Source organism: Ochotona princeps, chromosome 2 (assembly GCF_030435755.1).
Source record: "Ochotona princeps isolate mOchPri1 chromosome 2, mOchPri1.hap1, whole genome shotgun sequence".
Classification (NCBI taxonomy): domain Eukaryota; kingdom Metazoa; phylum Chordata; class Mammalia; order Lagomorpha; family Ochotonidae; genus Ochotona; species Ochotona princeps.
Genome location: NC_080833.1, coordinates 124,880,674 through 124,904,430, shown reverse-complemented (window position 1 = coordinate 124,904,430; position 23,757 = coordinate 124,880,674). Strand labels below are relative to the sequence as shown.

The 23,757-nt window shown below is 53.6% G+C and overlaps 1 pseudogene; it reads right to left on the bottom strand.

The window, feature by feature from the left end:
- Window positions 1-8,689: 8,689 nt before the first annotated feature.
- Window positions 8,690-23,757, bottom strand: part of LOC101536152 (paired box protein Pax-7-like) — a 39,678-nt pseudogene continuing 24,610 nt past the window's right edge.

The window sequence follows — 23,757 nt, the reverse complement described above, 5'->3', positions numbered from 1 at the left end:
CAGCATTTGGGTACAGGGGGTTTAAACTATATGAGTATTGGTTCGAGTCCCAGCTGTTCCACTTCCGATCCAGCTCCCTGCTAATGTGTCAGGGAAAGCAGCAGAAGACAGCACAGGCCCTTGGCTCTCTGCCACCCATGTGGGAGACCCAGATGGAACTCCTGGCTCTTAGCTTCAATTTGGCCCTGCCCTGGTCAGTGTGACCATTTGGTGAGTGAACCAGCTGGACGATCTCTGTGTGTGTATGTGTGTTTGTGTGTGTGTGGTGTGTCCCTCTCCCTCTGTCTCTGTAACTCTTTAAACTAAATAATCTTAAGAAAAAAAAAAAAAAGACACCAGCATGCTGATGACCAGTGAGACTGTCTTGAGAGTGACAGAAGGGCCTGGGCAGGTGCCCTGGCAGCACCTGGACCCCAGAGCCCCCCCTTCTGGTCCTCCCCCGTCCTCGACACTCTCTACTCTGTCTGCCCCTCCACTTCCTCTTCTTCTTTTTTAAGCTATTTGTTGATTTATCTGAAGAGTAGTACGGCACAGAGAAAGAGTGAAATCTTCCACTGACTGGCTGGTTCACTGTCCACAGTAACGGGAGCTGGGCCAGGCTGCAGCCAGGAACTCAGCACTCTGTACAGTTCTACTGCACATTTGACAGGGAACCAAGTACTTGGTTCGTTCTCCACAGCCTTCCCATGTGCATTAGCAGGGAGTCAGATGGGAAGTGGCACAGCCGGGACTTGAACTGGTGCTCCTATGTGGAATGCCGGTATTTTAGCTGGTGGCTCAGTCCATTGCGCTGCAACACTGACCCCTGCAGCCCCTCTTGTACCTGGCTGTCAGACGATGCTTGCAGACATCTTGCTTCCCCTGATACTTCACGGACGGACCTCGGTGACGTCATCAGCCTTAGCCAAACACCGGATGCCTTTAGTCCTGGGCCGTCCATGGTCTCCCTGCCTTGCAGGTGACCTTGCACCTGTTCAGGTCGGTGCCCAAAGCAATGAGCACAGAACACATGTGCACACATCCTGCTCCAGAACCCCCCCTCAACACACACACACATATACACACACACACACACACTGTAGCCTTGGCAACATCCTACTCCCATGGCCAGGATCACCTATGTCCTATATAATCAAGTTAGCCCCTCCTCCTACCCCGCAATCTCACCCGTAATTAACTCACTAAAGAACACGCTGGGCACCAACACCAGGCACCAGGGCCACGGCAGTAAGCAGGAGGCATGGTCTCAAAAATACCCTCTTCAGAATCTCAACTGAACTTGAACTGTGGTTATGCAACAAGGTGGAGGAATCCACCATGGTGGGAGGGTTCGGGGAGGGGTTGGGAGAATCCCAGTACCTATGAAACTGTGTTACATAATACAATGTAATTAATCAATAAAAAAAAAAATACCCTCTTCAACAAGCACCCTGGGCAAGACCAGACCCAGCAGTTTAGTGGGCATCCCAAGGATCCTGGACTGGATGTTCTCAGTCCCCCAAACATATAGACACACCCCTGCTCCTAACGGATTCACATGTTAAGATATTTGTAAGGAAATTGACACTGATGGAGATAATCCATACTACAAACAGATGACACGGCAGGCGATGATAAATAGTGAGGAAGAATTAGGCAGTGCAAGGAGGATGGGGGAGACTGGGGGAGTTGGAAAAGACACCTGACAGCTGTATGCCAGGTCCACGTGCTGGCATTTGCTCCAGGCAGGGGAAACAATGTATCAGAGACCTGGCCCAGGCAGGGTGCGCCAGGCAGAATGAGCAGAGGAGGGGGCATGGCTGTCAACCCCCATGGTCGGGTCACACAAGGAGGTGTGCCTGAAAAATGCATTTTTATGGAAAATCCACACGATTTTTGCAGCAAAAATAGCTGTCTCTTAATGTCATCATTTATAAACCTCCAAAGCACCTCTGACTTCGACCTGCACTGTGAGTGGGATGTGAAACCGTCGGTCCCATCTAAAGAGAGGGCAGTGGAGGAGGCCAGAAGACGTCAGATTCGGGGTTGATTCTGGAGGCAGACTGGGCAGGGTTTCCTGCTGGGTTGGCTGAGAGAGAATGCCATCAAGGACAACTGTCGCCTTTGGGGTCTACACAACAGACAGGTGGCTTTGCCAGTCACCGAGAGCTGTGGGTCCAAGTAGGCAGTGGATCCTGCAAGTTCAGGGTCCAAGTTCAGTCTGATGTACTAGAACCCAGAAAATGTGGGTCTTCCTGATACTTCCCTGACATGGAGGTAGATCTCTGGTACCAGCTCCCTCCAGCCTTCCTGTCTCGCCAAAGGTTAGAACAGAGAGACACTGGGAAAGACCAAAAGATGGAGACCAGCCAGGAAGGAAGAGAACACTTTCCTTCTCCCCACCTTGGCAAAGCTCAGCCTCTGTTTAAGACGTCCCTAGGGAATGGGCCCGGCGGCGTGGCCTAGCACCTAAAGTCCTCACCTTGAACGCTCTGGGACCCATATGGGCACCGGTTCTAATCCCGGCAGCTCCACTTCCCATCCAGCTCCATGCTTGTGGCCTGGGAAGGCAGTCGAGGACGGCCCAAACCTTTGGGACACTGCACCTGCATGGGAGACCCGGAAGAGGTTCCTGGTTCCCGGCTTCGGATCGGCGCGCACCGGCCCGTTGCAGCTCACTTGGGGAGTGAATCATCGGACGGAAGATCTTCCTCTCTGTCTCTCTTCCTCTCTGTATATCTGACTTTGTAATAAAAATAAATCTTAAAAAAAAAAAAAAGAAGTCCCTAGGGAAGCCCAAAGATGACTGTGAAAACCAAAAAAGACAATTGCTTTTTGGCCTTTTGGCTAAGATTGAGTGAAACCAAAAAGAACATCAGAACTTTCAGCTGCTGACGTCACATCTACAGAAACCAGGATGTAGAGTCTAACTCCTTCCCAGAGAAGCAGAAGCCCTCACACTCCACTTTCATGAGCATTATCCACCCTTTTTGCCCAAGCAGATCCTGTCTGGCTTCCAACAACAGCACGCCAACAGGCCAAAAGCACAGCCTGGAGATACAGAACAAGCATCAAACTCAGATGTGACATGTTTCTTGGAACCATCAGACAGAGAGTTTGTAAGAACTGATTCCCTAAGGTCTACGATTCTAAAAGCGGAGAACATCGAAGAAAGTACGGGCCATGAAAATTCTAAATGCTGACCCACCAGGGACAACAGAACCACCAACACGTTAGCAGAAACAAGGAGTGCCTGTCTTTGATGAGTCGTCAGTAGACCAGACCTGACTGAAGGAAGAATCGATGAACTGGTAAGCGTGTCCGTGGAAGTTTCCCACACCAAGAAGCGAAGGGAGGAAACATGGACAGCAAAGAAAGAACAGAACTTCCAAGAATTATGGCACAATTATGAAAGGTATACACAAAGAAAGGTATAAGAGAAAGAAAGAAAAAGGAGGAGAAAATGAGGCAGAAAAAGAAATTTTAAAAAAGAACGGCTGTCAGTCTTCCAAAATCAATGGCAGATGCCAAACCACAGGTGGAGGAAACTCAGAAAACACTCACTTAGAACAAATCCCACATCACATGTGCGCATGTCATACTCATGTTGAAATGATGAAGACAGAGATAAAAGCTCCAAAGAAGACAAATGTGGACTAGAAGGAAGGAAAGACATGTTACAAAGAATCAATCCATCAAAATCCCACACCCCATCAGGAGAGCCCCAAAACCCAGACCAGAACTGAAGGAAGGAATGGATATATTAGCAGAGAACTTGACAGTAAGTGGAAACTTCAATATCCCACCTGCAGTAAAGCATGGGCAAGGATGGAGAAGATTTGAACCACACAACAAAACGACAAAGCTGATGGACACCTGCTGGTCACACTAGCTCACCGTAGCCTTCTCAAAGGCCCATGGCAGGCTCTTATGTACACACTATGTTAGGCCATAAAGCCGGGTTTAGGGGTCAGTGGTGTGGCATAGCCAGTTAAACCGCCCATTCCAATGCTGGCATACCTTAAAATTCCAGCTGCTGGGGCCTGGCAGCGTGGCCTAGCACCTAAAGTCCTCGCCTTGAACGCACCACGATCCCATATGGGCGCCGGTTCTAATCCCGGCAGCTCCACTTCCCATCCAGCTCCCTGCTTGCGGTCTGGGAAAGCAGTCGAGGACGGCCCAAACCTTTGGGACCCTGCACCCGTGTGGGAGACCCGGAAGAGGTTCCTGGTTCCCAGCTTCAGATCGGCGCACACCGGCCATTGTGGCTCACTTGGGGAGTGAATCATCGGACGGAAGATCTTCCTCTCTGTCTCTCCTTCTCTCTGTATATCTGACTTTGTAATGAAATAAATAAATCTTTAAAAAAAAAATTCCAGTTGCTGCACTTCCATTCTAGCGCCCTGCTAATGTGCTAGGAAAGGTAGCCAACGACGGCTCAGATGTTTGGGCCCCCCTGCACCCACATGGAAGACCTGGCTGGAGGTCTTACTTCAGCCTCATCAGCCCTGGCATTAGTGCCATTTGGGGGATGAACCAGAAGATGGAAGATTTCTTCACCCTCCCACCCCGTTCCCAATCTGCCTTTCAAATAAATAAATAGATCTTTAAGAAGAAAACAAAGAGGACCGGTGTCCTCGAGTTATGATTTAAGCACGTCAGAAATCAGCCACAGGAGGCAGTCTGGGAAGTCCCAGATCCGTGGACACAGAGCAACACGCTCCTAAAGAACGGCTCAACGCCTTCACAGGGAAAATCGGAAACCAGTGTGAGACGAATGAAAGCTAAAACACAACACGACTTCTCGAAAGGATGGATGCTGTTCATCCACATACACGAGGCATCTAACGTGTCCACAAAAGCAGAAGATAGAATGAGGCTGCAGAATGGGAAATAGGGAGAGCCGGATGGTTACTGGGCTTACGGCAAAGTTGGGGAATCTTTTTTGTCCCCAGTGCCATGTGGATATTTATAACAACATTCACCAACCATGCAAAATTATCTGCTTACAAATGAGCTTGCGGTGGATTGATTGAATTTTGAGTCCCACTTGCGATTGTGTTGACAGGGCCAGACCCAGTGAATTCTCAAGTCTTCCAGGACCCAGGGGCCATTCCCTGCCCTGGAGTTTTAATTCTACAAGATGAGAAAGTTCTGGGACGCTGTTGTAGCGCAGCATCAATACATTCAACTCTCTAACCTGCCCGGGAAAGCAGCAGCAGATGGCTGGAGCGTTTGCACACCTGCTCTCCATGTGGGAGACCCAGATAGAGGTCTGTGCTCCTAGTTTTGGCTCGGTCCAGCCCTGGCCTTTGCAGCTATTTGAGCAGTGCACCCGTGGGTCAACAGACTAGGTAAGAAAGTTCTGGAAAGCTGGTGAAGCACAGCATCAGTATACCCAGGACTCCTAAGCTGCATACTGAAAAAGTCAAGATGGGAAATGTCATATCACATGCTCTTAAGGTTTTTTTTAGGGCCTGGCGCAGTAGCCTAGCAGCTAAAGTCCTCACATTGAACATGCTGGAATCCCATATGGGCGCCGGTTCTAATCCTGGCATCCCCACCTCCCATCCAGCTCCCTGCTTGTGGCCTGGGAAAGCAATTGAAGATGGCCCAATGCCTTGGGACCCTGCACCCGTGTGGGAGATCCGGAAGAGGTTCCTGGTTCTCAGCTTCGGATCGGCATAGCACCGGCCGTTGTGGCCACTTGGGGAATGAATCAGCGGATAAAAGATCTTTCGTCTCTGTCTCTATTCCTCTCTGTATTTCTGACTTTCCAATAAAAAAAAAAAAAAAAAAAAAAAGAGGAGTACAGTGAAGTGCAGCAGGGCACAGAGAGATGTGAAACCACAACTCATGGCCAAAGGGAACATACCAGATGAAAACACAAAGCAATGAAAATCGGAGAACCTGGTGGAGCCTGGAATGTACACTGGGCAACACACGATATGCAGACAGATCCTTACAGATGGTCCCAGGCACCAGCACAACAGACACACACTGGGGGCTTCGCCTTGCTTCTTTAGTGCGTATAGATATAGATATATATATTTATATGTGTATAAAAAGTCGACTGCCTATAAACAAAGAGCACGTCACCACATTTCCAACTAATGTACAATGCGCTCCGAGGCAGGCCCCGCCCCCGCCGTGGGCAGGACCGACAGCTACTTGCCACATGTAGAAGGGAAAATCTCTCAATTTGCTATGGACTCTATTTACAGTGATATGGAAGGCGTGTCTCTGGGGTGGCCTGGCCTTTCTTTACCAGGCAATAGACACTAACCCCTAAGAGACAGAGGCCCACTGCCTGCGGTCCAGCGTCGTCATCATTTCTAGTAAAACCCCAAAATGCTGACACGAGGCTGAAGCGGACAGAACTGGCTACACACATTAATACGCAAGGTTTTAGGGACAACCTGTCTGAGTCAAGGACTCCCTCCTCAGGAAGGCGGGGGCTCCTCAGTTCTGGGACAACCTCAGAGGCGTGGGGTGAAAGCATCGACTTACTCCCAAGCAGGTCTCAGTTCCATCTCTCCACAAGGGACAGACATTTGGGGTTGGTCCTCTCATTGGAATGCTACCTCCTAGGGGTGAGGCTGAGCAGGGAAGGGGGAGGCAGGCTGGGGCTGGTGCTTCAGTGGTTCTGATGTCACCCATCTGAGGTCCCCTGCTCCCAAATCATGTGGGACGTACACGGACTCAGACACTTTCCAAGCCAGGACTCTCAGGGAAGGATGGGCCCATTCAAGGAACGTGCATGAAGAAGTGCTTGGTCCTCGGGAAGGGCTGTAACATGAACTGGGTTGCCCAGGGACATCACTGTCTCCCTTCTCGTCCAGAGCCGGAAGAACCCAAAGTCTCCTGGAGTGGTTGCTCTAGCCGAGACCGAGGTTGAACCTAACGGGCCACATATGCCTGTCTGTCCCCTATCCCCCATGACTCCGCAGGTCCTTCGCAAGTGGAGATCTAAGCCACCGTAATCATGTCCAGAACTTTCTGAAGATAAGAAGCAGGTGAGCTATGTCACAGAGGTGATGTCCATGCAGACAAGTGGCTTTGTCCCCTGCCAGTCCAGCCTCCTGGGGGAGATCTCAACTAGACATTGAGGCAGCAGCCCTTCCCTCTGTGCTGGACAAGGACAAGAAGAACGGACTGAGCAAAAAGGTGGCCTCGCATGCTCAGATAGCGACAAACCATCAGGTCCAATGTCTGTGGATTCAGCACGGAGTCCTCCATCCGAGTGCCCAGCCCCCAACAGCACTTGGTGAAGGTGATCCGAGAACAGAAGATTGTAACAACCACAATGAAGACACATCCAACTTTGAGAAGCAGATGAAAGTGGTGAGCAATTCCAAGGGAGCGGCTAACAGGGGTACCCAGCTCTTAGAGCGACTGGGGAGCTTGAGGGGTAAAAGAAGGTGCCTCCCCTCTCTACTCTGGAACCTTTGGTATCAGGGTGGTGGCTGGCAAAGTGGCCACGTGCCCTAGTTCAGCTGTGGGGCATCATGAGACTCAAGCTCCTTGGCTGGGCATTTGACCTCACTGAGTCATGCCACTCTGCATGGGACATCAGCTGAGGGATTCAGGGGCCTTCCTGTGGGGCAAGCAACCCCTGCCTGGGCCCAGAGCTCAACTCCCAAGGTCTCTGCCCCTTGGAGGTTCCCCCCTCGAACTCCCACCATGAAAATAGGCATGTGCAGAAGGGGCTCAGCACTCTGTAGCAGGCTTTGTGCAGCTCAGCTCCTGGTGCGGACTTGAAGGTTGCAAGCAAACACCTTGGCCCAAACCCCCAAGCAAAGGCCCTTCTGAGCCTGCCTTGGACCCCCTCACTGCCATGTCCCTCTCCCCAGCCCATCTGAGGAAATTAAAAGGTTCCACAAGCCCAGGCCCTCCATGGGGTAGACAAGATTGGAGGCTGAGCTGCAGGCTGAAAGCTCTCTGCTTCCAGATGCCTGCTCTCGGGCTGACAAACCCTGCTGTCACAGGGTCCTATTCCCTGATAAAGCCCCATTCCTGGTCTTTCTCCCTGGGCTGTGGCCCTCCTACAACACCCCTCCCAAGCAGAGATGTGTGGGGACGGTCCTGAAGCCCCCCCCACCCAATCCCTGGGTGGAGGCTGGACGGTCACCCTGCTTACTTCATAATAAGAACCCAGGGCCAGGCCCCTCTACTAGGGTCCAGTGTCCATGGGAGGGAAGGGCTTTGCTTCTGATGCTGGGCCACGGACCCGTCTTGGAGGGCCAGCTCCCAGCCCTTGTTACTGACAGTGGCCTTGTGGGCTTCACCTCCATGTCCACCAGGGCATCCTGCATCCAAAGCCCAAGGGCTCCAGGCCCTCATCATGGGCGCCATCCTTTTTGGGGTGGGGGGCAGAGGTGCTCTGTTCAGGGGAAGCCACAGAGCCCACTGAGGTGAGATGGCCAAGAGGCCACAGTCGATTGGATTGTGGGAGCACTGAAGGTTAGCAGGACCTCTGGGGCTAGCACGGGGTCGCACAAGCCCAGGGGTCATGAACTGGGTCCGTAGCGCAGGTGAGCAATGTGAGCTGTGCCCCTCCAGGGCCTGGGCAATGAGAAGGAAAAGGTCTCCCTTCTAGGCCTCCTGAGGCTCCAGAGGCTCCAGGGGCAGGAGGGAGCAGAGGCCAGGAGGCTCAGGGGTCAGGCAAGGCTGGGTGGGGCTGAGTCTGGGGCAAGTCACCCCAGGGACCCTAGTAGGCCTGGCCAGTTTCCACGGGCAGCAGTCCCAGCATAGCGGAGTGCTCCCCCAGCTTCATGCGGCGCTGTGTGGACAGGCTCACATTTTTGGCCAGGTAGTCAACAGCAGCTGGGGAGAGAGACAGAAACTCAGATATGGAGGTTCTTTTTGAAAATTGTTCCATCTGCCTCCTCCCTCCCTCCTTCCTTCTGTTCAGCCACCCAACCCATCCATCTACCCATCCGTCATCCATCATCCATCCACCTACCAGTCTATCCATTCAGCCATAAATCCATCTACTCACACATACATCCTTCCTTCAATCCAGCCTGCCAGCCACCCACCCACCTCTTCATGAAACTCTTTCTTTCACTCTTGACCAATCATCAGCAAAGCTTTACCTAACACTTATTTGCTCAGCTCTCTCATGGGCCCTGTGGGAAAGTACGAGACGATATTCCCATTGTTGAACAGGGAATTAAAATTGCTCTTCCAAACAGTCCTTGACATTGCCCTGCTATGGAGGCCATCTGGCAAGTCCTGCTGAGGACAGCTAGTAACGAGGCAAGCTCCTTCTGCCTTCTAATGAACTGAGTGCTCCATACAGAAGGAAGAGCAGGCTGACGGACACACAGCGAATTGAGGCCCAGTTCTGGCCACCCAGACAGGGTTGTGTGTGCATATCTGTGTAAGTGGAGTGGGATCAAGATTATCTGTGTAGTCATGATGAACATCACACAAGAGCAGCACCTGCTCAAGCACATGCACATACATGCAGGAGTCCTGTGCCCCCTTCTGAGTAGACAGACAGGGGAAGATCTGTCATGCACCGACACTGCATACAGGTGAGTGCCGCCTGAGCCAGGGACAAGCACCTGTACACGTGTATGTGCATGTGTCTGACACTGGTCCAGGTGCACATGCTTTCTGTCTTGGCTGTCCTGATTGGGCCTGTTGAGGCTGCAGCATCAATCCGTCCTGACCAGAGGCCTTTCCTGGCTCCTGGCCAAGGCCTCCTGACACACAGGGCTATAGACTCCAAAGCCAGGATCTGTCACTGTGGCCAAGCCAACACTCCAGGAGGCAGAGATGGGCAGAAACACCACCATGCCAGGAATCCTGAGGCCAGGTTCCATACCTGCCCTATCACCTGTCCAGAGAAGACCACGCTTTACATGTTGCCCCAACATAGCAGGCTCCTGCCAAGGGCAGATGGGTGGCACCCCTGGGTGGTAAGCACAGCCTAAGGATGGAGTCAAGAAAGGCAAGTGAGCAATGCCGGTTCCTGGCCCACAGAGAGGCCTTGTAGTCTGTATGATCCAGGCCTGCCACTGTTGAGTTTGCAATCTGGAGCACACAGTGTTACCCCTCCAAACCTCAGGGTTCTGGTCTGTAAAATGGGGCTACTCATAGTACTGAGGCTGCAGAGCTCCTTGGAGCTCCACAAGCCTGTGCCTGTGACCACGCTTTGTCTGGCTCATGGATAAAGAGTTTAAAGGCAGGCACAGGGACCCTAGAAGTGGGCTTGGTGGGAAAATTTGACCTCCAGTAGGTGCAAAAAGTATGGCAAATGCAGACTTGCCATGCCAGCTCCTTCCTGCTTGCGTGGTTTTGGGCAAAACCTTTTGCCCTTTAAGTCTGTCTCCTTCATTTCTAAAATGGGAGAACCTAATCAGGCTTCCCCCAGGGCTGCTGTGAGGAGTCTTATTGTGAGAAAATACTTTTTAAGATGGCCGTCACAGGGCCCAGTGCAGTGGCTCAACTGGCTAATCGTCCCCCTTCAAGTGCTGATGTCTCATACGGGGGCCAGTTCATGTCTCAGCTGCTCTACTTTCCATTCAGCTCCCTGCTTGTGGCCTGGGAAAGCACTAGAGCATAGCCCAAGTCCTTAACATCCTGCACCCAAATTGGGGACCCAGAAGAAACTCCTAGCTCCTGGTTTTGGATTGGCTCAGTTCCAGGTATTTTGCAGCCATTTGGGGGAGTGAACCAGAACACAGATAATCTGCCTCTCCTTCTCTATAAATCTGCCTTTCCAATAAAAATAAATAAATCTGTAAATAACAATAACAACAATAATAGAGATGGCCATCACAGAGGTTCAGTTGCCCTGATGCTGCCATGATGTGCCAATGTCCTGGGGTTGCTCTGGAATGTCTGAGCTTTCCAGGCTCCTGGGCAGGGGAGGGGAGGGAAGGGAAGCCCTAGCTAAGGCCCAGGAGCCACCGTCCTCCCTCTGCAGCCACCAGATCTCCAGCTGACACCGCAGAGATAGCTGCAGCTGGCCTTGTCTTGCCTGAGGCCTGTCCTTTATCCTGGAGCGAGGGCATGATGCATTCCCATCTCTGCCACCTACAGACAGACCCACCTGGGCACCAGAGTCCACCTGCCCAGAGGCCTCCCTCTTGGAGCGAGGAACCAGAATGGGAAGAGCAGGTGCTAGCGTTTACAGAGTTCCTAAGTCCTTCTGGCTCATCTTTCCCTTAATATACATGGCAGTCCTTGAGGCCAGAAGCACTGACAGGCCCATTTCCTGGAAGCTGCCCTGTGTCTGACACTCTACTGCTAGCTGCTACCCAGACCTGCAGCCTGCATGGAACAGCACCTGGAGTATGCATGGCACCGAGGCTGCACAAAGGTCTCTGTACCTCAACTCTCAAGGGGGCCCATTTGCTCTCCAGGCAAGGTTGGAGATCCTATCCTCATCACGAGAGGCTGTTGTGTGCCTCCTCCCTAAGTCCTCCATGGGCTGTGCTTGCAGGTGGGGCTGAAAGGCCCGGTTTTGGGGAAAATGTGCATGAGGGATGAGCACTCGCTGAGTGCCAGGCTGAGCCAATCCCATTTGACTCTTCCAACAGCCATGGGCTTCAGGCCTGAGGGTGCTCACTGAGCACAAATTGAAACTGAGGCCCCGAAGAAAGCCAGTCCAGAATCCCGCCCAGCACTGCTGCAAGGAGGGGCTGTATGGATGCTGCTTGCGCCTCGCATCACTCGGTGTGTCCCCTCTCGTGCCTCTCCCAGACACCTGCCATGGCCCAGCACACAGTAGGAGCTTGTCTTCGCCCTGTCCAGGTACCTAAGAAAACACCAGGAAGCCTGTCTTGGCTGGTGACCCTGCCAACGCCAAGGTCACACGATGGTCACAGGGCTTACCTCTCCCCACCTTGGAAAGGACGAGGTGGTTGAGGGTCTGCAAGGGACAAGGCTGTGACATCTCTTATCACAACCACCACCAGTGGCCGTCCCTGTCCCTGTGTCCCTGCATGTCCCCTTCTCTGCTCGCACCCGTGTCCGGGTTCTAAACATCTCAAATTAGATTACGCAGGAGGTGGCAGGAGATATGGTGGTGATGCCAAGCAGTAAACAAACCTCGGCCGTCAGCGCCTCGTCAGTCCGCGGCCCCTGAGGGGGACTCTTCTAGACACAAACTCTTATTAGACTTGGCAGATCTATTAACATTCTCTTCACACTTCTGCGTCCCATCAGTCCCATCATTAGCACAGCCCCGGCCTCTGGGAACACCAGGACCATACTAATCTGCCGGGTGCCCCGTCCCTGGCCCCCCGCCCCTCCCAGGAGCAGGCAGTGACAGATGGTCAGACAATGGCCAGGGCAGGAAAAGAAGGAGTGAAGTAGTTCTAGGGAACCAGAGGGGCCCAGAAAAAAGGGGAGGACCCTTTGGCCAGAGCCTGGCCCATGTATTTGCTCGGTCTGTGGCCCCGTGTGGACCGGGGCTGCAGGTGTGGCTGTGAACTCATTGATTTGTGCTGTTGTGTGTCCTCAGGCACGTGACCGCTCTGTGGGTCCCCTACATCCTCTGCCGTGCAATGGCAGCAGCCACAAACACTGCCAGGCCAAGCTCAGAGTGGGTGTCCAGGAGGCAGGTGTCCTTGCTTCCACACCCATATGTTTTGTGTGTTTGAATCTTACACATCTGTACGTACACACACACACACACACACGGGTGAGGGCTTACCTGCATCCAGCTGCAGGTAAAGCGATGAGCACAGACCCACATGTGGGTGAGTGCAGGTGTCTCAGTAAGGGTCTCACACAGTCTGTTTTGGCTGCAATATCAAGTGAGGGTGGCTCTAAGCCCACCACCCCTGGCTGTGGGGCTTTGGGAAAGCTGCCTAACTCTCCCACACTCTAGTTTTGGCATCTGCCCAGAGTTTTTGAGAATCACAGTGATGAAGGCCATGTCTTTTGGCCAGTGCTCCTGGGGCTAAACTGGAGTCCAGGACAGATATAAGCAGGTGAGAGGGGGAGCCTGCATCTCTTTGGGAAGGGTTAGAGGAAGTAGCCCAAGTGCAGCTCGGAGCTCTCTCTGGAGGAGCTGGGGGGCAGGGGTGGAGCTGGAGGAGAGTGAGAGGAAGAAGAGGGCTGGAGGAAGGTACAGGAGGGGAGGGGAGCTGAGGCCCAGGAACTTGTGCCCTACTCCTCCAGCTAATGGGAACAAACACTCCTTTCTCGCCTCCTGGGCCCCTTCCCTGTTTGATCCCCTCCGCTGCCGGCCTTTGCTGACTTTGGGGTTAATTTTATTTCCGAATTGGGCAGGGCTCCTGGTGTGACTAACGCCTGCCCCAGGACTGCTGCCGCTGGAACCGCTCTCAGTCTTGATCAAGAGCATGTGTGTCCCGCTGCAGTCTGGACACATGGGCGGGGTCAGGGGGTCGCCCGGGGCCCTAGGACACACTCTCATGCGCCCTGCTTTCAGACAAGCATGCAGACCTGTGCTCCCCCCTCCAACCCTCACACCCCTGCTGCTCGGGCTGTACCCCTGAATCACTGCCCACAGTGCACCTGACCATCCACACACACATACACATTGCAGTCACTGCCAGCAATGTGCATGCCTAAACACACATTTACACACATGTATATACACTTGTTATACACAGCTGCACATGCACACCTATGCCAAATACATGCATCCACGCATCCACAAACATACACCTGAAAACATTTTAACATACTCCACTGCCACAAGTGTGCACACATACATTCATATAAAATCCCGTACAGACAACCTAGGTGAGCTATGTTCATGTATCAATAGTCTATATGCATATTTCTACACAGGACTGCCACATCCCCCACACAAATGCTCACCTCTCTGCAAAGATGTTTGCCAACACACGCATGCTAGTTGCTCAGACACACCACATGCACATGGTGTGCGCAGACACAAGTCACCATACATTCATAACAGACACCACTCTGCACACGAGCAAGCATGCCCAGGCACAGGGAGGGTCCACACACACACGCAGCTGGGCAGTGCAGGCCCACACAGCTGGCTCTCATTTAGCCATGGAGGCCAAGGTCATGTGAGGAAGAGATGGAGAGGGGTACAGGAAGCAGAGGTCGGAGAGGTCAGGCCAGGGCTGCGGCTGGAGGAGAGGATCCCCCAGGCTTGGAGGCCTCTTCCCACTCCCCGTGTGCCCTTCAGATTAGTTTGACACCAGCAGGTGAGGCCTCATGTGGAGGTGGGGCAGGAGGGTGCCCTCTGGCTCTTGCTCCCCCATTGCAGGCCTGCCTTGCTGCCCTTCCTCCAGCCTTTGGTCTAAGGGGCTGTGGGCCTGGCCTCCAGGCTGGTGCCAAGCGGACAGCAGCTGGAATGAGCGAGTGAGGCCACTGCAGGGTCTGGGGAGATCGCAGGCTCAGGCAGTTAAGCACAGAGCTCAGTACTCAGAACCACCCAGCAAAGCTGAACTGGCGAACACCACCAACCAAACTCTGAATGTTTGTTTAGGTTGTTCTAATTTGAATTTTAAAGCTGCTCTTCAATTTAGCCATTTCGTGGTTGGGAAACTCAGAATTCTATTTTGGAAAAACTTGGGTGTGTCAATGTTGAAATTTAGAGTCTGAATTCCAATGGGCTGTAAGTGTAAAACACACACTGCTTGTCAAACACATTCATTCATTCATTCCATTCACCCAGCCAGCACAAAGAGCAGTGGGTGAAGTAACTCATTCATGATTTCATATTGAAGTGATCACTTTCTGGATATATGGGATTAAATATGACATGTTAGTAAAAGTAATACCACTTGTTTCTTCTTACATTTTGACATGTGGTCACAGGAAAATGCGAAGTGATGTTTCCACGGGAATCCAAAGGAAAGGAAAGGGACCTGGCTGAGAAAAGGGACCTGGATGCTCAGTTCAGTGTCATCTTGGGCTAAGTCTGTCTCCTATCTGGATTTGAACTCCCCTATCTGCAAAACAGGCGCCCACACCCTAACACCAGACTGCTCTCTCTAGAAGTAAGCAGGAGCCCTTGGAATGAGGGAGGGGAGTGGTACACTCGGGGCCGTAGGCACTCACTCTGGCCGTACTGGCCGTACTGGCAGCCAGCCACGGGGTCCACACTGTAGCCGGTCGTGCTGTAGGTGGGTGGGCCATAGGACTGGGAGGTGGGCAGGCTGTCTCCAGGCTTGATGGAGTCGCCACGCTGGCTGCAGCTGGCCGAGATGGAGGTGGCCGAGTCCAGACCGCTGTGCAGCGGGGAGAGGGAGAAGTCGGCCTGCGGCTGTGGGGGCCACGGCGCCAGGGTTGCTGAGGATGCTCATGACCTGCAGGGGACATAGGGTCAGTGTTGCAAGGACGAGCCTGTGGACAGGGCCAGGCAGCCCTGAAGCAGGACTGGGCCTGCTTCTTCCCTCCAGGTCCCTGCAGTATGGGGAGGCCTCAGTTTATCTGTTCTGTAAATCCTACCCAAGAGGCAGTCACTGGTCTTCAGCATTTCTCCTGCCCAAGTCCTGACCCGTGGGGCACCCCCTCCACTGGTTGCCCTCAGGTGCCAGACCCAATTCACTCCCTTATTCCCCAGGAACTGGCCCAAAGGTGCATCCTGAATGAACGAACAAACAAATGCATTGCCTGCATGCATGACCTGCATAAGTAATGGTACCTTTGCCCTCAGTTTGGGAGCTCTCCTAAGTCAGAGAACTGTGCCTCCTCCACCAGACTGGGGTGTCACCCTCCTCCAACACACATATTAGAGTAGGATTCTGGATCTTCCTGGCTCTACCCCTTTCCTGTACTAGGCTAGCCCTGCTCTCAGCGTCTCCAGATGGGCAGCTTCCTACAAGCACCAACACAAAGCCAAGGTTGTCCACCCACCTCCCACTATGCTATCAGTCCTGATGTCAATGGCCATCAGACGTAGCCACAGCCAACAGGACCATGCAATCGGTAGTGGCGATCTGGCTGCCAGGCCAAGGCTCGTCTTGAGCAATTCATCTTGAAAACCAGGCACTGGGACAGGGAGGCATTCACTTCCTCATTTAACAAGCACACACACAGGGTGACCATGTCCTCAGCCTCAGACCCAGAGTCCCAGGGACTTCAGGAAGAAGCAAGCACACTGTCTGCCCTCAGTGGAGGAGCTGAGCAGATCCACATCTGGTAGGCGAGACCCAGGGGGTGCTCTCTGTCCATCCTGTGGGTTCAGAAAAAGCACCTGCAGGTGGCAGCAGCTGGTGAGCTATGCGGGAAGGGTGTGGGGAAGACAGCTGGCCATGGCCATCCAGCAATGATGCTTCCACTGCACAGAGTTCCCTGTCCACGTTCTCCAGAGGCCTGGCCTGGCCGACATGGATTCTCTGGGGACAGCTCCTCCACTTCCTCTCTGTGGATATTCCTAGTATCATGGGGACCTGAGCCCCACATATGCTGTCGAGGTCTTCAAAGTGGCGAGGTGGCAGTTCGGTGAGGGGACAGCCATGCGTGAGGTTCAGATGGCACTGGGCTCTTTCTACCATCTGCATTGGAGGTCCTCAGCCCAGGAGGCTGCTGGGGGCTGGTAGGAGGGGTGGTATGAACAGGAAGGGGAAGGGAGGATCCCAGAGACATCTCAGTGATCTAATATCACCCTGGGGCTTAGGAGACAGGTTCCCAGGCTAGACCTTCCTTCCTATCAAAAGTGATAAATCAACACTCAAGCAACACTTCATCTCCCATAAACTCAGACTCCACCATCCACTCATCAGAGACGTGGGCCCTGAGAGCCTGGGGAGAACACAGGAGTCCCATTTCCTAGCCCTCAGGATCACGGGGCAAGGGACTCGAGCCCTTGCTCCATTTTTCCCACCTGCTCATTGCCAAAACGTCAAACTTACAAGCGAGGAAGGGAGAGGAATAAGGGAGAGGATGCAGGAGTTAGCTCTGAGACAGGCTGCAAGCAGTGCCCAGACCAGCACCCAGTCTGAAAGACAAGGACCATTATGGACCTGACATCCAACCTGACCCCATCCCCCAGGACTTACCCAGGGCTCTTCAGAACCTTCCACGAGGATTTGATGTAGTCTGCCTCGGCCTCCTACCCCAACCTCTGGCCTCCTACCTCCAGCTCCACCTCCCTCCTCTGCACCGCATCTGAGCTGCACCAAGCCACATGCTGCCTCCTGCACTCTCATGCATACTCATTCAACAAACACTGCACGGAGGGTCACTTGCACCAGGCCAAGGACAGGGCCGGACCTTGAGTTCTCTAATGGCAGCGTGGAGCTGGGTTTCAGCCACAGCTGCAGCCTCACGACCTTTGCTGTGTCTGCCACGGACAGTGAGCTCAAGAAAGCTCTGCCACCTTCATGCATATTCATGAAACAGGTGTTTGTGAGCAGGTTTGATGCACCATTGAACTGGTCACAGAGGATACAGCAATGAGCGAGCCCAATTGCACATCCTCCTAGAGCAGGAAGCTCTACAAATAAATGGCCATTTCTGATCCTGAAAAATGCTAGGGAGGAAAAGTAAGGGGATGTGGAATGGGATGTTGGAGGGGGAGTTGGGCAAGGGAGAGGAGACGTTCAGCAGGACTACAAAGAACCAGCCACAAGTTTCCAGGCAGGCCAATCAGCAAGTGCAAAGGCCCTGAGAGGGGAAGCAGAAGGTCAAGGTTCAGACCAAAATCCTGGGTGCTGCAGGCCTCCCACAGTCCTCTGTTCAAGCTCTGGAGACCTTGGTCCTGGCCACCACCGGCCAGTTCCTGAAGAGCTCAGGCCCAGGGAGCACCTCCTAGAATGGGATTTGTTCCATGGGCTTTGTCCTGGAACACCCAATCAGCTCCACATCTGGGTCGGCATGAATGAAGATGTGTGACCTAGGCCATGAGGCATTCAAGTCCCTGGAGGTCTGAGGACACAGCAGCTGGCTTTCTCCCCACCCTCCGGTCTCCAGCCAGAGTGCCACCAGCAACCGGGACAGCCACCACCAGAGACTGAGGCACAGGCTCATCTGGCATCACACAGGTGGGATGAGGTCGCCCAGGTGTCCCAGAGCCCCACCCCACCTCACCCTACCACAGGCTGCCAAAGGCTGGCCCAGCCCCGCAGGCCCCAGGGAGGCGCCCACATCCAGCCCTTCTCGGGTCTCTCTGCCTGCAGATGCAGGAAGCTTTTGGCCACGGGGAGGGGCCCAGTTGAGGTCTGGGGCCCGCAAACTTTTGAACTTGAGGAAGTCCTGGTCTGTTGTGGTCAGCCACCCCCTTCAAGAACGCTCCGGCCTCTCCCCGGGTGGGTCTGCCGTGTTCCCCGTGACCTTGCTCTCACTAATGTATTACTTCTTGCTATGTTACGGTTACTAACTCAAAATCAATACCGACCTCCACATCTGTAAGATTTTATCTGAAGGCAAATCTCAGGCCTGTCCGTCAAGCTGACTGACAGCCATCCCTTCCTCTCCTTTCCTCTACCCACCCCTCACCCAGCCCCCAACCCCTTCCTCCCGCTCTACCCCAAATCAGTCCCAGCCTCAACCAGACTAAATCATTGAGGAGCGTGGGCCCCACCCTCCCTTCCGCCCGCCGCTGGGGAGAGGCTAGCAGGTTTCAGGGGTGGAGCCCCCCTTGCACAGACCCTGCTTGCCTGCGCACTCCCCTACTTTAAAAGAAGGGGATCGAGAAATGTAATTAATTTCCTACGTTCCTGAGCTGGCCCTGAGGGCCTGGGACCAAGGCGGCTGAGCTGCGGGATCTGCACCCTCTGTGATAACCGAGCACAGCTCTGGGAGCACGGCAGCAATTAGAAGGGGCGATCACCATCACCGGGGCTCCGTGGCAGGGGCCAGGCGGGCGGGGGCCACAGCGGGGTGCAGAGTGGGATGGGGCAGCGGGGGTGCAGGGGCTGGAGGCCATGAGGTCAGGATGGCGGGACCTCTCTGGGAACAGAGCCTGAAATAATGAGATCAGGGATGTCAGGATCAGCTGCAGGTCGGGCTCCCATCCCGACACTGCCTAGCGGTGGGGGGAGTGGAGAAGGGTTTACTCTGAGGTTCAAAGAGACACAGCAGAGGACACTGGGCCATGCAGTACAGATGGGGAGTGGGGATGTCTCGTGTTGGCATCTGCGTTCTGCCATTGACCAGCTGGGACCCTGAACAATTACTGGAATCCCTGTGCCTCAGTTTTCTCATTTGAATGATGGGAATGATTCTTGCTGTAGCCACCTATAACCTTACTATAAGGGCTAAATGAGCAGATGCGCATAGAATGTTAACACAGTGTCAGTGCCACATTTGTTCCCGATCAATGCCACGTCTCCCATCCCCTGCCCACCCGATTTAGAGGGATGGAGGAGGGGGAGAGGCGAAGGGGCTCAAGGTCCTGGCCTGGTCCCTGGTGAACAAGCTCTGGGGTCTCCTTGAGTCAGGGACCATCTCTCTCTTCCTCTTTCCCCAGGGGGAGATGGCACCCAATGCTTCTGAACGAAGAACTACCCGGAACATAAGCCCACATTGCTCCCAACTTGCTCCCCTACTCTACAAAGGGAGCCACCAGGAATGCAGATCCTGCTGGTAAGTCTGGGACCTCTCCCAGCCCAAGGGCCAAGAACGTCCCCGCTCCATGCCACGTGGGCACAGAGCAGCCTGAGCCAAGTGCAACACATGCATCATGCCTCCTGCCAGGTGAGCAGGCAATGTTGTCTTGATACCCCCATCGAGGGTCCCTATCACCCTTACATCTGCACCCCAACTAGGCTTGAAACTCACTATGCACACACCTACACACAGAGACAGGCACAAACATGTAAGCACACCTGATACACATGTGAAATTGGGAAGACAACTTGTGGGAACAGTCAGACACTGAGTTAGTGACAACAGACTGAGGGCAGTATAAACCCACAATGCCCTCCTGCCCCAGGCCCCAGCTGGGGGTCCAAGGATGCTCTTGCCTGCAGGTGGCAGGTATAGCTTATCCATTCCCTTGATCTTTGGGAGAGGGGCAGTCTTCAAGCATGGGAGTCAGCCAAGGTGGCCTGGGTCACCACCCAGCCCCTATAGGCCTGGGACCTAGAGTCCATCTGGGTGCCCAGGACCCCACCCTGAATGATTCTTACTGCGTCATTACAAAGAGCTAGGACCCGTCTGCTGTCTGTGTTGGTCCTGGTTCTCGGCACCCACTTGCCAAAGCTGACTTAAGACCCCCAGGGGGGAAAAAGACTCCCCAGAGATTCCAACTGCAGACAATTTTCAGAATCTCTGTTTTCAAATCGTCACTGTTGTCATGCTCACACCATGAGTATGCACACCTGTAAGAGCCATGACAGGCACAGAGACACGTACACGAGCTGGCAGGAGCACACAGCAAAGACAGCACCTGCCGAGCTGCAGAGCACCCCTCCCCATCCCCATGTGCCACCAGGACCCATGCCTCCACATGCAGGCACAGACATGACAGCCTCACAGTGCCATAATTTACCTGCCTGCCTAGTCTACCCTCCTGCAGCCCCAATACACTCTCCACACCCTCCTTTACACACACACACACACACACACACACACACACCAGTCCCACCGCCTATCCCAGCTCCACGCTGAGATTAGTGCAAGTGGAGAAATCTCACAGCCAGGCAGGGGCCACCACCACTCCCTGCCTCTCAATTCTCCACTAAGAGGATCTGGGCCCCCCTCCCCTCTGCCTTCCCCCTGCGGACAGCAGTAATGGGCTTCAGGTGCTGACTGGGAGCTTCCAAACAAGATGGTACCTTATAGGCATTTTAAGGTATATAGCAGGTCCTGTATATAAACTAAAATTGAAATGTCAATGAGCTAATCATAGGTTGTGGTTAGGACTTGCTGTTTTTTTATTTTTATTTATTTATTTTTTTAACATACTGGTTACTCAAAACCATGTCAATTCCATAATATTGCAAATTGCTGTTGATGTTATATTGGGACTCTTAATTGACTGGGATGATATTCTACCAGCTCTAACATTGGACCAGAAATGGTCTCCCCAAGAAACTGTTCAACCCATCTGGACAATAAGTAGCTGGACTCTGTGCTTGTTATATGTTTGCAAGGAAAGAATCTTGATTGAATTTGAACTGTAATACTGCATCAAGGTGGAGGAATCCACCGGGGGGGAGGGGAGGGGGAAGGGTGGGGGGATTCCCAGAGCCTATGAAACTGTCACATAATACACAATAATTAATAAAAAAAAAAAAAGATTTCCTGCAGGGCTCCAGTCCCCAGCCCCTCACCTGCCAGCTCCGCTCACCCCCAACCCTCCCCACAATGCTCCACCCCTACACTGCTTGCACCAGTCAGTCTGGCCAGCAAGCTCCAACTCCCTTCCTTTTTTACCACTCCCGCCAAACCAGCTCCAGCCTGGCTGCTGCTGTCCCCTGAAAGTTGACAGCCCGCGGCCCTAGGCCTCACCACCACTCCAGGAACCAGTCACCCCGGTATTTGAATGAGGGAACTGAGGTTTAGGGGTTCATCCAGAGTCACCCCTGCATCCAGTAGTGGTCTTCATTTACCATGGACAGTTCATTCAGTAACTCACTGTGTGTGTGTGTGTGCATTAACTCTTCACATGTGTAAGGAACATGGTGTATGTATGCATGGGCACGTGGGAGTGCTATATGGGTATCTGTGGAGGGGAGTTCTGCGCATGCCTAGGAAGGGTTAGGCACACCACTGCTGAGCGCTGCCTAGGTGTGGGTGATCTGTGTGTGCATGTGTCAGTCTGCGGATGACTGAATGTGTGTAGGGGACTAAGCACAGCACATGCATGGGGAACACATGTCCCATACATGTTCTCCCAGCTGGCACTCTGCAGGGATGGGTCCAGGCCCTCAGCTCAGGTCCCCAACCACCATCTCCGACCAGCATACGGTTCCCCATCTTCCTCTCAGGAGGAGACTCCAGGGGCAAGCTCTGTGTGGGTGAAGGGGCAAGGATGGACCATGTGTGGGTGTGCACCAGAGGTCTGGGTGTGAGCCTCCTGGTGGGTGGAGGGAAAGACCTGGCTAAGCTGAGTGCAGATACATCCCATCCCTGCACTTGCAGCTGGTCCAGGAGAACGGCGCAGCCCAGCCTCTGGCTCATACAGACTGGGCCTGATGCTGCGCCACTGCCTGCCAAGACAAACTTGTGTGCGCGAGCACACACACACACACACACCACCCCAGGAACTGCCTGGGGGCAAATCCTCACTTTATACCCCATGCCTGACAACTAGCAGGTGCCTGACAAACATTCTAAGTGAGCAGATTCATGAACGTGTGAAAAAAAATGAATGAATGAGTGAGCAAATACATAGATGAGTGAATCTATCTGAATAGCGGGCACACAGGGCCTTGCCTGCTCATAACCCCTCCCCAATTCTGCAACCCAATGGACTTCAAGGAGCTCCCCACCCCTGGGGCCTCCGTGCCTTTAGGTTAAAGGCTGTCTGCAGGTGGGGAAGGCGGGTGGACAGAATGCTTCCAATGTCTGGTCTCCAAGACATCAATCTTTGAATATCCAGAAACATCTAGAAACATCTGAGCTCCCCCACCCCCCGGAGGAGATTCTGAGGTTGGCTCCAGCCTTAAGACGACCATGCCAGGATGGATCCAAGGATTCCAGGCCCCTGACGGGTGCCGGAGCTGGTGGGATGCAGGGGGGATTCAGAGCCCATCTCTGATGGTGCGATAAACGCCGGCCAGGGATTAGAGCGACTAGAGCAGTGGCGGGGCTGGGGAAGGCAGGGGCCGATCGCCGGGAAAGATATGACTATTTAAAGATAATGATTGCATAAATTTAATTAGCACACTTTCACGCGGCAAATGGCCGTTTTGTAATTAATGTATCTTGCCTTACTAAGCATGAAAGAACCCGTCTCCCCCGCCTTCCCTCCTCCCCCTCCTATGCAGTCCTAATGAAAGACAGAGAGCAAGTGACAAAAACAGTTTGTCATTGGCTCCAGGTGTCAGGGGCCTAATTGGCTGAGCCTTGGGAAGGAAGGGAGGGGGACTTCCTGACTCTGGCCCCAGCCCAGGTTGGAAGGAAGGAGGACTGGGAGGCCAGGGCTCACAGCCCCACTACCCGGGGTGGGGGTGGGGGGGTCTCTGCTGGTAATGGTCGGAAATGAGGATGCAGATTACCCATGGCAGGTGCTGAGTGCTGGCAGCGAGGCCTCGTTAGTACCTGGGCACATAAGCCGGCACTGATCACAATGCGTTAGGGCCTCCTGGCCGTGATGCCCAGACGCTGCCTGCCCACTCTGTACAATCAGCCAGTGTCATGAACAAATGCCTGCCCGGGCCTCAGTTTCTGTAGGCATGAAATGGCCCCTGGCACCTGGGATGCTTGCATGGAGTGAGAATCACAGCCTGCTGTGTGCAGGCAGCACCAACACCATGTCTGAAGGACACGGTTCAAGGACACACGTGCCCATATTTCTGAAACTGGAATGCTCTGGGCCTCCGTACCTGGTCCTGACTGGGTGACAGGAAGCTGGGCAAAAACTTCAACCCACACCTTCTGACAAAAACTCAAGAAAGTACCAGCACCAAACTGGCTTGGAGTCAAAGAATATGGTTATGATGAAAAATGTTCCATTGCACAGCTTGGGAAGCTGAGGCTTTAGGAAGCTGCAGAATGTGCTCTATCTGCAGCAGCACTAAGTGATGGGGCTGGGACTCAGAGGCGTCCATTCAAACCTGTCTCCCAGAGTGTGGGGCTGGCTCAGGTGCTGCCCACCCTGTACAGGAGGCCTAAGCAGCTTAACTGGCTCCACCCAAGCACCTCAGCGACCAGGTGCCATGCTGTGCCTCCTGGAGAGGAGACTAGGGAATGGAGCGG